Here is an 11,219-nt window from a genome sequence, read left to right as displayed (position 1 = left end):
TGTAAGACATAACTGCTACATTCCGTAAAAGACTCATCAAATGAGTTGCTTTGTTTGATTCCCCTATAAACACAACTAAAAGAGATTACATCAAAAGTATTACTCTTATGTTTTTTTTTTTTTTTGGTTTATCATTTTAATGGTATCCAAGCAATTACACTCCACTACTACGAAGGTACCATTATTGCATTCATCCGTCAACTTCACCAATCTTGAGTTGTCCCCAACTCTAACCAGATATGGGCGTCTCCGAATAGTATGCTTATTCACCTCTTCGTATAACATAAACAAATAGATGGTGTACTCCCTGCTCACCAGCTGGTTACTTCAGCTAGAAGACGTCAGTTACTTAGTTATTTGTATTAGGTTCTGTTTGTTTTGAGTTGCCCTTTGTAAAAAAAAAAAATAATAATAATAGATTGCACAAACTTTACATTTCCTTTAGTATAAAAAAACAATCAGTAGGGTCATCATCCTTATAGAATTATCGCGGCGGTGGGTGGTGACCGGGGGTACCGGAATGGAAACTGACATGTTAATAGTATTTTCCAGCAACCAGAAAAGGAGTTCGTGAGAAAAGAGGAAATTGAGAAATGAGGAGTTTTGGCCTTTTCGTTAGAATGATAAAAAGGAAGATAAACAAAAGAAATAGAGGACAAAAATACGAAAGGTTAAATACTTAAATGCATCAAAATTAATTTTAATTGGGGGTAAATATGTCAATTAACTTTTTTAAGGGTATAATAGTCTTGACACTATTCATAAGAGTATTTCCCACTTTTTATAAGGTAGGGATATAGGGTTGAGATCCAACGAGAAGTTTCTTAAAATGAGAAAGAAAAAATATGCAAAAGTTTTTCACTAAATGTGCATATTTTTTTTCACTAAATGTGCAAAATTGATTTTTGAACCAAAAAAAATTTTGAATTTTCTAGAAAAACAGAAAATATGCACATTATGTTCAAAATTTATGCACATTGAATTTCTGTCAAAAATTTTTTTTTTGCACATTTAGTTCGAAAAATATGCATATTCAGTACAAAAATTATGCATATAAAATCCTTCTCATTTGATTTATATATATATATATATATATATATATATATATATATATATATATATATATATATATATATATATATATATATATATATATATATATATATATATATATATATATATATATATATATATATATATATATATATATATACCGTATTTAAAAGGTAAAATATGTAAAGGTCATAAACCTTTTTATATCTCCAAATTTAAATTTTTTTTAATGCAACATTTAAATACTATGATAATGATAAAATGGGTAGATATCAATGTGAATTTACATGGGTACTAACATGATAAAAACCCTAACAAACATGCATTAAGCTAATTTTAGATTCAACTTTCAAAACGTGCAATTTGCACGGGTACTATACTAATTGTATGTATATATATATATATATATATATATATATATATATATATATATATATATATATATATATATATATATATATATATATATATATATATATATATATCATCATTCATTAGTATAACTGCAATTTAAGTAGCGGTTTTACCCCTAAATTATTATATAGAATTTTTGACTTTTGCTACATCTGAAACACATGCATTTCACTTTTGCTACTAGGAAAATTTTTATTTTATTTTATTACCTATCAAAAGCGAGGGGGTTGCGTTTATGGATGGGGTCGCCGGAGCAAATTTTAACAAAATGGCATTTGATAGGTAGTAAAATAAAATAAAAATTTTACCAGGTAGTAAAAGTGAAATGCATGTATTTCAGATGTAGCAAAATTTCCTTACTATAAATATGAATACAATGTTAACCTTTTTTTCAAAGAAACTTTCATCTTGATCAAAATGGGTCGGCCTCTTTTGTTACCTCAGCAGTCCAGCATATAACCAAAACTGTAAAAACTCTAATGGGGCGTTTGGAACGTGAGAATGGGAGTTTGGGGGAATTGAGATCATGTAAGAATCTAGGTGAATAATGAGAACTAGAAACGAATTTCATTAACTTTTAATCGGCTCCATCTTACCGAGCATTGTGGTTTCAAAAGAGACATGATTTCAAGTTTGCTTCTAGACTTTACAATAAGTCAATAACTTTTGGAGACCAACTTGCATCCAAAGTCAAATCTCAACTCATGTCAAAAGCTCCACGACAACAAATATTTATGGTTTATAAATGGGCACACTTAGTGGGATGCCTTAGCTTTTGCTCTTCAACTCCACCCTATAAGTCCAAAAGAGGCTTGTTAAGAAGTTTGCTTTCCAATTTTATAAAATATTTATGAGACTAAGTTTCTTGTCAAAATACCCATAACAACAAGTCTTAGATGTTTGTCAAAAAAAAAAAAAAAAAAGGTCTTAGATATTTCAAAAGTTTTAATGGAACAAATCACAAAATGCACATCTCTCATAAATCGGGATAAGTCAATATAGAATTTTCAAAAGATTTGCGAGAATTGTAATTCATTATGTATCATTGTACCAATAAAAGTATTCTTGTCTATATTTGTAAACCATTAAATTAAAATTCAAATCTATTGAAAATAATATTGATTGAAATTATTTATCTGGTTGTACCAAGGAGGGAGTCATCGTTTGTGGGGCAAAGGTAAGGAATACATATGTAAGAGCAGCGTTCGGGCGGTGCCACTAGGGTGACCAGTTGACCACACTATACATGGCCCCAAAAATTTAGGGTCCCAAATTTTGATATGTATTATATTGCTTGCTTTGCAGAAGAAATGTTGTTGTCTTAGGCTATGTTCTCTTCACCTTATGTTTATTGAATTGAAATTATTTATTGCAATACTGTAATTATTTTGATAAACTTAAATTGTTTTTTGCGAACTTAAATTATTACATAAAATGAAATTAACTTTATTGATTAAAGCTTAATTTTACTGATTCTCTATTATATTTGTTCTTTAAAATTATTAATGATTTTTACTAACTAAATAGCATTTTTACTAAATTGAACTTATATTTACTAATTTTGAATTAATTATACTTAATCTTATTCAGATTCAAGTTGGGTAATTTTGGGCCCGAGTCATAAATCAGGTCATGGTTGACAACCTTTTGACCACGAATCATAATTTCGATTATAAGTGGGTTCAGGCCCGTTCCTAGCTTTTTGGTGGCCTATGGGCGAAATGAAAAATTGGGGCCCTTATTATCGAGTGAAGTAAAAAAATGAAAAATAAATCTTGTTTTTTAAATGATCAAAAAAATAAAATAAAAAAAAATTGCAAACTTACAGTAAAGAAAAAAAAAACAAAAACTTAAAATTTATTATTAGGTCTTAAATTCAAGCATAGCAAAATTGGTCTCCAAATTTCCGATATTCGTCCACCGTAATACCCATTACAAGTGTTTAAATCAAAACAAAGAGTAAGAAAAAAAAATCAGAAAATTGAATTGAGATGTAGAATAATTGGATGGGGATTATCTATAGGTGAATAATGTGAGGCGAATTCCATTGAAAATCAAAGAAGAAGACCGTTTGATTATTGAATTAAGCTGTTTTAGGATATTAATGTGGTTGAAAATTACAAAAAAAAAATAATAAAAAATAAAATAAAAAAAATAAAAAATAAAAAAGGGAAGAAGATATCAATTGATTTTGATTGATAAGAGATTATTTAGGAAGGGAAGTTGAATAATCGTAATTGATAAATCTTTGGCAATTAAAATATTTTTGGGGAATTAATTAGGAATGAATATAGGAATTGGAATTTGAGAACTTGAAATTTGGGAATCTATACTTATATAGACTTGAACTTGAGACCAACAAGTATTACCATGCAAGTCTTACCGCTTTATCTATCCATATGTTGTGTAAATTTATCCAACAAAATTATAATTAACTTGGATAAGATGATTAGTCCTTAATTGTACTATTTGTTATATCATAGGATAATTTAACAACTTTGATTAAATTTTGTTACAAATATTAAATTTGGTTCTCCTAAAACAAATCTTTTTTCAAAATATTAAATTTTTAAGATGATTTTCAATATATTAAGCAAAAACTAATCGAATGTTAATTACAAACTAGCAACTCGGGGTATCGTCCGAGCCACACACTAGTTGGGAATATGAAAACTGATGAACATGATATGGAAAACTAGAGAAAAAGCATGCGTAGTATCATTAATTAAGATTTCTTTTTTTAAAAAAAAACAAAAAAAAAAAAAACTGGCTTTATTGTAAATTTGGGCCACCTTCAGTTGGGCCCCGGGCGATGGCACCTATTGCCTTGCCTTAGGGACGGGCCTGAGTGGGTTAACTGTTCGGACATGTGAATGATGTTTTCACTATTTTAATTTCTAGCAAAATTTACCACGTTAATCATCTTTTAGGTAAAAATGAAAAAATATTAAATCTAACTAATATATCTGTAAAATGGGTTTAGGTTTAGTATACTGCTCAAATTTTGTTAGAATAAGAGTGTAAGATTGAGCGTTGAAGCGACATTTTAAAATTTAACTTACTAAAGTAATAATAAACCCCAATTAAGCAAGACATTAGACATACATATATACGTAGTATGAATAAATCCATTTTTCTTGGCTCTAAGATTATGTTATGGAGTATTATATGCAAGAGTTAATTACTTCCAATGTTTCTTCATCCTGTTTTTATTATGCATACTTGTATTTTGCTAATGCATTTTTATTATTATTTTTTTTCATTAAACCTCACTTGCACATTATCTTACTAGTATTTCATTCAACTCACTTTCCTAAAACTATATGTCGGTCAAGCACTTAAAAAGTTAAGAGGATCGGAATTAGGTTTAGTGATGGACCACTATGCATGTCACGTCTCATTTGAATCAAAAGTGTGTTTGTCCTTCAACGTTTGCTAACCACAAGATGTCTTGACATTTAACATATGTACAACATGGTTTCAAAAAAAAACATATGCACAACATGTTAGATTTAATTATATGATACAAGTATATATTAAGGGGATGTATACTAACAAAATATCGTGTCCTCCAAAATGAGTTGTAGCTTATTAGTGTGCGAAAGGGAGAAAACCCAACTAGAATTCCAAGTGAGGGTTAAAAGAAAGGAGAAAATAATACCAATACACCATATAATCGAGCATAGGCTACCACTCTCAAATTTAGACTTGATATTGCCTCCTGAAGACGTGGGTGTGTTCTTTTGCTATAAATGTCCGAATCATGGTAGCCGATTTTCGTCTTTCGGGCAATTGGTTAGCACCCTTGAAACGGCCTTGGCTCAAGCTTTGGTTCATTTCTATGTGTTTTCTAGTGAGGTTGTACATAATTCCAAGGGTGAAGTTGAGTTAATGTGCAATAACCAAGGAGTTGAGTTCACTGAAGCCTATGCCGATGTTGAACTTTATGATCTAAACCTTTATAATCCGGATGAAAGTGTTGAAGGCAAGTTATTGCCCAAGAACAATAATAAGCAACGCAATGTGTTCTCCGTACAGGTAACAATCGTAACATTAACTAAATTAAAATTTAATTATAATGGATTGACTCCTATCTAGTCCATACTATTTTGTATATTTTTTATCATTATTTTCCTCACATTTTTTTAGTTATGAATTAATGATTGTATTATTTGTATATAACACGTGTACTATGACTTTCTAACAATATTTATTTTCCCAACGAACTCTAATCCGCTTATATATTTATTATTTAACCTACTTTATGGAGTAAGAAAACGGAGGGAGTAATGCCCAGCTAATTGTATATTGGTCATCACTCCCTAGTATACTGATAAAATAATCCTCTAGATATCTTTCCAATGCATTTCATTTTACAGCTTTACTCATTCTCTTCTGAACATGAAAAAACTAGAAATATTTTGAATTTAAAAAAAAAAAAGTTGATAAAGAAAAAGAGTGAAAACAATTACGGAGTAATATTTTGAAGCAAGAGAGAAGCAAATATATATAACATGTGTCCAAAATGAAATAAAGTACATGATAAGTAGAAAATATATAAGCAATTACGGAGTATTATTAAGTGAGTAGAAGAAAAACAGAGGTAGTATATTCTTGTGTGTGATTTTTTTTAACCTTTAAAAAACTGAGTTTTGCATTAGATTCAACTAAACTAAATGATTTGTTTTTGTATTTTACCAACTGAATATTTTTTACTTTGATTGTTCCACCTCATAACAGATTTAAGGATGGAGGTTGTTCAGTTAAGGTCAAATAATAATAAAAAAAAAGGTTAAGGTGGTTAAAAAAACATTTTATTTGATCAATTTAAGATATCAATTTTGTAATACCATCTTTTTAAAAAATATTTTTTACTTTGATTGTTCCACCTCATAACAGATTTAAGGATGGAGGTTGTTCAGTTAAGGTCAAATAATAATAAAAAAAAAAAGGTTAAGGTGGTTAAAAAAACATTTTATTTGATCAATTTAAGATATCAATTTTGTAATACCATCTTTTTAAAAAATATTTTGCCACCAATTAATGGATTTAAGGACGAAACCTATTATTTGAAGGAAATCTAAAAAGTTTTTTTTATTTTTTTAAGGTGATAATTTGGTAAAATACTAAAAAATAAAAAAGTGAATTAAATCCAAAATCGGCATTGTTTTTTTTTTGTATTTTATTTTATTTGTTTTGTTTTGTTTTTTAATTTTTTTTTTTTTTTTTTTATATTTTTTATATTTTTATAAAGATGTTAAGTCACTAAATCTTACTAGCATTTCCTCAAAAAAAAAAAAAAAAAAAAAAATCTTACTAGCATTTTTTTTAATACTACTACATCCGTTACATATTATTTGCAACGATTGAAAAATTGTTTAATCGTTGCAAATAATATGTAACGGAGGTAGTATTAGTAAGCTTTGAAATCACACGTAATTGTAGATTACATATGCAATTCAAAAAATAGCAATTGACAAACTTTCCTTGCTTGACACAAATTAACCATGCATGCAGGCTACGGAGCTGAAATGTGGAGGAATAGTAGTTGGTTGCACATTTGATCATCGTGTAGCTGATGCTTACTCAATTAACATGTTCTTAGTATCTTGGGCTGAGATAGCTAACTCAAAGCCAATCTCAATGGTGCCCTCTTTTACAAGATCATTACTCAATGCTCGATATCCTTGTTCGAATGATCCCTCATTAAATGAAATGTACGTACCTATTTCGTCCTTAACTCCTAGGAAAAATGAACTATTATCAAGCATACATGAACCACTTGTTAGCCGTATATACCATGTCAATGCTAGAGAAATCAATTATATTCAATCGCAAGCAAAAGGGACTAAACTTGAATCTTTTAGCGCGTTCATGTGGAAGTTAATATCGAAGCATGCTAGCACAATGGAAGGAAGTTCCAAGATGTGTAAATTGGGCATTGTAGTGGATGGTAGAACAATACTAGGTAATAAGGGAAATTGTAACGAGCAAGAAAGAATAATTAGTAGTTATTTTGGAAATGTGCTCTCAATTCCCTTTAGTGAGAAGAGGATATGTGATTTAAATTCTAAGCCATTGAATTGGGTGGCTCAAGAAGTCCACAAAATAGTGGAGAAGGCGGTGAACAACATGCATTTTCTAGACTTGATCGATTGGATAGAAGTCCATCGCCCTGAACCATGTCTAGCGAAGATCTATAGTAGTGGGACGGATGATGGACCGGCATTTGTAATGTCATCTGGGCAACGATTTCCTATATCAAAGGTCGATTTTGGTTGGGGTAAGCCAGTGTTTGGATCATATCATTTTCCATGGGATGGTAATGCAGGGTATGTAATGCCAATGGTTAGTAGCACCGGAAATGGTGATTGGATTGTTTACATGCACCTTACAAAAGGACAATTGGAATTCATTGAAAAGGAAGCAAGTTATGTTTTTGACCATTTCAAACTCTCAAGGTGAGTTTATACCTAGGATACTAATTTAATCTTGGGCACTCACTTCACAAGGAGTATCTATCCTTTTGTACAATAACTTTCAGGAAATTTCACTTCACAAGTAATTTGTCCTTTTGTACCCTAAATTTGTCCTTTTCAATGAATTCCAATTGTCCTTTTGTAAGGTGTATGTAAACAATTCAATCACCATTTCCGGTGCTACTAACCATTGGCACTCACTTCACACGGAGTAATTTCAAACTTTCAAGATGATGTTGTCTTATATTTGTACAATAACAACTACTTCGTACTAAATAAACTTTGTACGTCTTCTTTTATTTTTAGTCCTAAAGTCCGGGACAAACTAATACTCTTTTGTCCTTATCAATAGGCTCAAAACTAACCTATCTCTTTTTAAGAAGATAAGTTGAATTTGTAGGTATATGATTATATATATCATGTGAGGAAATTTATTTTATTGCCAAGATGTTATGGGGACCAAGTTAAATGAAAAAGAAACAAGGACAAACTCTAGGGTACAGCCCAAAAAGAAATTTAGAGCAATTTTTAAGAGACAAATGAGTAATAGATAAATAGATAATATATAATTGTGTCTTATAATTGTGCATTTTTAAGGGGTTAATCCTTTTAGCTTGTTTTTTAAAGAAGCAAACTAGTTATTTCCTCGAGGACTTAGACATTAGTTCGTGAGAATATATAGTATTATGTTTATTATTCAATGATTAAAGTTATCAATTGTAACAAAATGAATACAATAATGTTACCTGTTTTATACATGTATTATAGTGTTTTCCGCTTTTACATCAAACATTACTTTAACTAGAAACCCATGGTAGTCCTCTTGAAAATGATACTTTGTATAAAACTATCAAAAGGTCAAATTGAAGTACAACGTGTATAATCTAAAAAGTGTCAGATGAGTAAATAGAAATTATTAATGTTTTTTTTTTCTCATAGACTACACTTATGTAAATGATTCATTTGAGGGACCTAAGCCAATCTATGGTAATCTAATAATGCAACAAATTGGGTTGTGTAAGTAAGCCGATTAATTCCTTACTCAAATTATTAGTTGGTTGAACTCGAACTTAAAGCTAGTTGATGAGATTTTTGTGAACTGAATCCATTCAAATCCAGAATAAGTTAGTCTTAACCCAAACTAATTTAACAAAAATAAAATAAAATAGGATGACCGAAACAAACCCAAATCAAGCATGTATTGCTAGATAAAAAATTTGGTATTCCTTGTCTCCTTGATATAACCAAAACCAATACAATCTAAAACTGTACGAACATTAAACCATCCCAAACCAAAAAGGCCGTAATCGGACTTGTAGGAATCAGAATTGTTCGAGCCATAGGTGATATAATGAGTAATGACTAAGGATGGCAACAAGTGAGACTCGGAGCGAATTATGCTAAAGTCGACTCTGACCCTATTGAAAGTCGAAGGCTAAATTTGATTTTGACTTCGACTTTGACTCTGACTCTGTCTCCGACATCCGACTCCAAGACTCCGACTCTGACTCCAATCCGACTTCAATATCCAACCTCCGACTCCAACTCCGATCTGACTCTGAGTTTTTTTCGGTTATATAATTTACTTTGAGAAAGTGGGCTATTTGGGCCATTGCAACCCACACCCATAGCCACCACGACCCACACCCAAATCCACGATTAGAGTCGAATAATTGGTCGGGGCGTCGGGCATTTGTCGAAGTCGGATTTTTTGTAGGATCCGACTCCGACCCTCCTTCGACTTAGAGTCAAATTATTTTAACAGAGTCGAATTCGAATTTCTTTTTTCTCAAACTCGAAGCAGATTTTTTATTTTCCTCGGATCAGGACGGAGTAGGGTCGGATTCAGACTGGATTGTCATCCCTACTCCCCGATAATGACATAACTTGACCCGAAACTCCAAATTGACGATCTTATAATTCAATTTTTGATAGTTGCTGATTACAATCCGAAATTGACCCGAAATTTTGACCCGAACCCGACCTGCTAACCCGAATTACCACCCCTAAGCAAAACTAATATAGAGATTCCTACATGAGCCAAGTAATTTCAAAAGCAAAGCAAAATTAATTTAGAGAAATTGTTGAGTTACCAGCAAAAGAAGCAAAACTTCACAATCTCAGCCCGACATTCATTCTTTGCAGTGTTGTGCAGTCCATCGTTCTTCCTCAACGGTTAGCCATCAGCCCAATGGTATCTTCTCGCTTCCTTTATTGCTCTTAATCTACGGAATTCTTGGCTATTTCTGTTAAAACAATTACACCTTTTACTCTAAACTTTAGAATTGCATTCATTACAGTTTGGATTAGATTTACATACTTGTTTAAGGTCATTTGAAAGCATCTTGGAAAACTTAGAATATACTCCGTTTTGTTTTTTTGGTAAATAGAAAGACTTAACTATACTAGACCTCAACCCTCACGATTTAAATGGTCCAATATTTACGGGCGAGACACTTGTGAGTAGAATTATATGGATATACCCGTAGCTTATATAGCAATGGAATGAACCTTAACTCGTGGGTAGGATGCCAATGGGTAGGGAGAAAGACACATGATGAATTCTATAATATAATGTATGAGAAAATTGTTAGCATTTCTTGATCAATTTTGCTTCTTTCTGTCTCACTTGCATTTGCTTGGATGTTCTTTAGGCAAGATGTTTGACACAAGGAAGCCCACGCCAACAATTACTCTAGTCGTAAATGATAATAACAATAACTGTCCATTGGTATTTTTATAACTCATGTTGGTATGAATATTGTACCAACATAAGATCTAAAAGTACCAACAGCTTTGTTGGTATTTTTAGACCTTATGTTGGTACAATTATTGTACTAGCGTGTGATTTAAAAGTACCAACACACACTTGTTATTGTTATTAATGACGAGAGTGATTATAGATTCAGACAACATCAAATTGGTATTGCATAAGATGTTTTTATTCATCAGGGGATTATACTTTTGTGGATACTATGATGGTTTGGATACGGGGAGTTGGCTTAGTGGATAAGCACCTCTATCTTGTTCCCGAGTCCTGTTTTGCTCATTGTATCCATTTTGCTCATTTGGAAAGTTTTTATTGAGTGAACTGATAATATGTGCAAACATTCACTCATGGGTACGTTTAGAGGTTGGTTCATCCGACAACAACTAAGAATTTGTATATAGCAACACCTAGTACTCTAGTAGCACACTAGCACCCCAAGAATATTTAGCTCAATTAAAAAAAAAAAGAAAAAGAAAAAGAAATAATGTTGAGTTTGATTGTTC

At 31.1% G+C, this 11,219-nt stretch overlaps 1 pseudogene; it reads left to right on the top strand.

The window, feature by feature from the left end:
* The first annotated feature begins 5,043 nt into the window (after positions 1-5,043).
* LOC145611060 (coniferyl alcohol acyltransferase pseudogene) lies at positions 5,044-10,959 on the top strand (annotated as a pseudogene).
* Positions 10,960-11,219: the final 260 nt, after the last annotated feature.

This window comes from Chenopodium album, chromosome 24, assembly GCF_948465745.1.
Source record: "Chenopodium album chromosome 24, dcCheAlbu1.1, whole genome shotgun sequence".
NCBI classification, from domain to species: domain Eukaryota; kingdom Viridiplantae; phylum Streptophyta; class Magnoliopsida; order Caryophyllales; family Amaranthaceae; genus Chenopodium; species Chenopodium album.
This window is presented reverse-complemented; position numbering and strand designations above follow the sequence as displayed.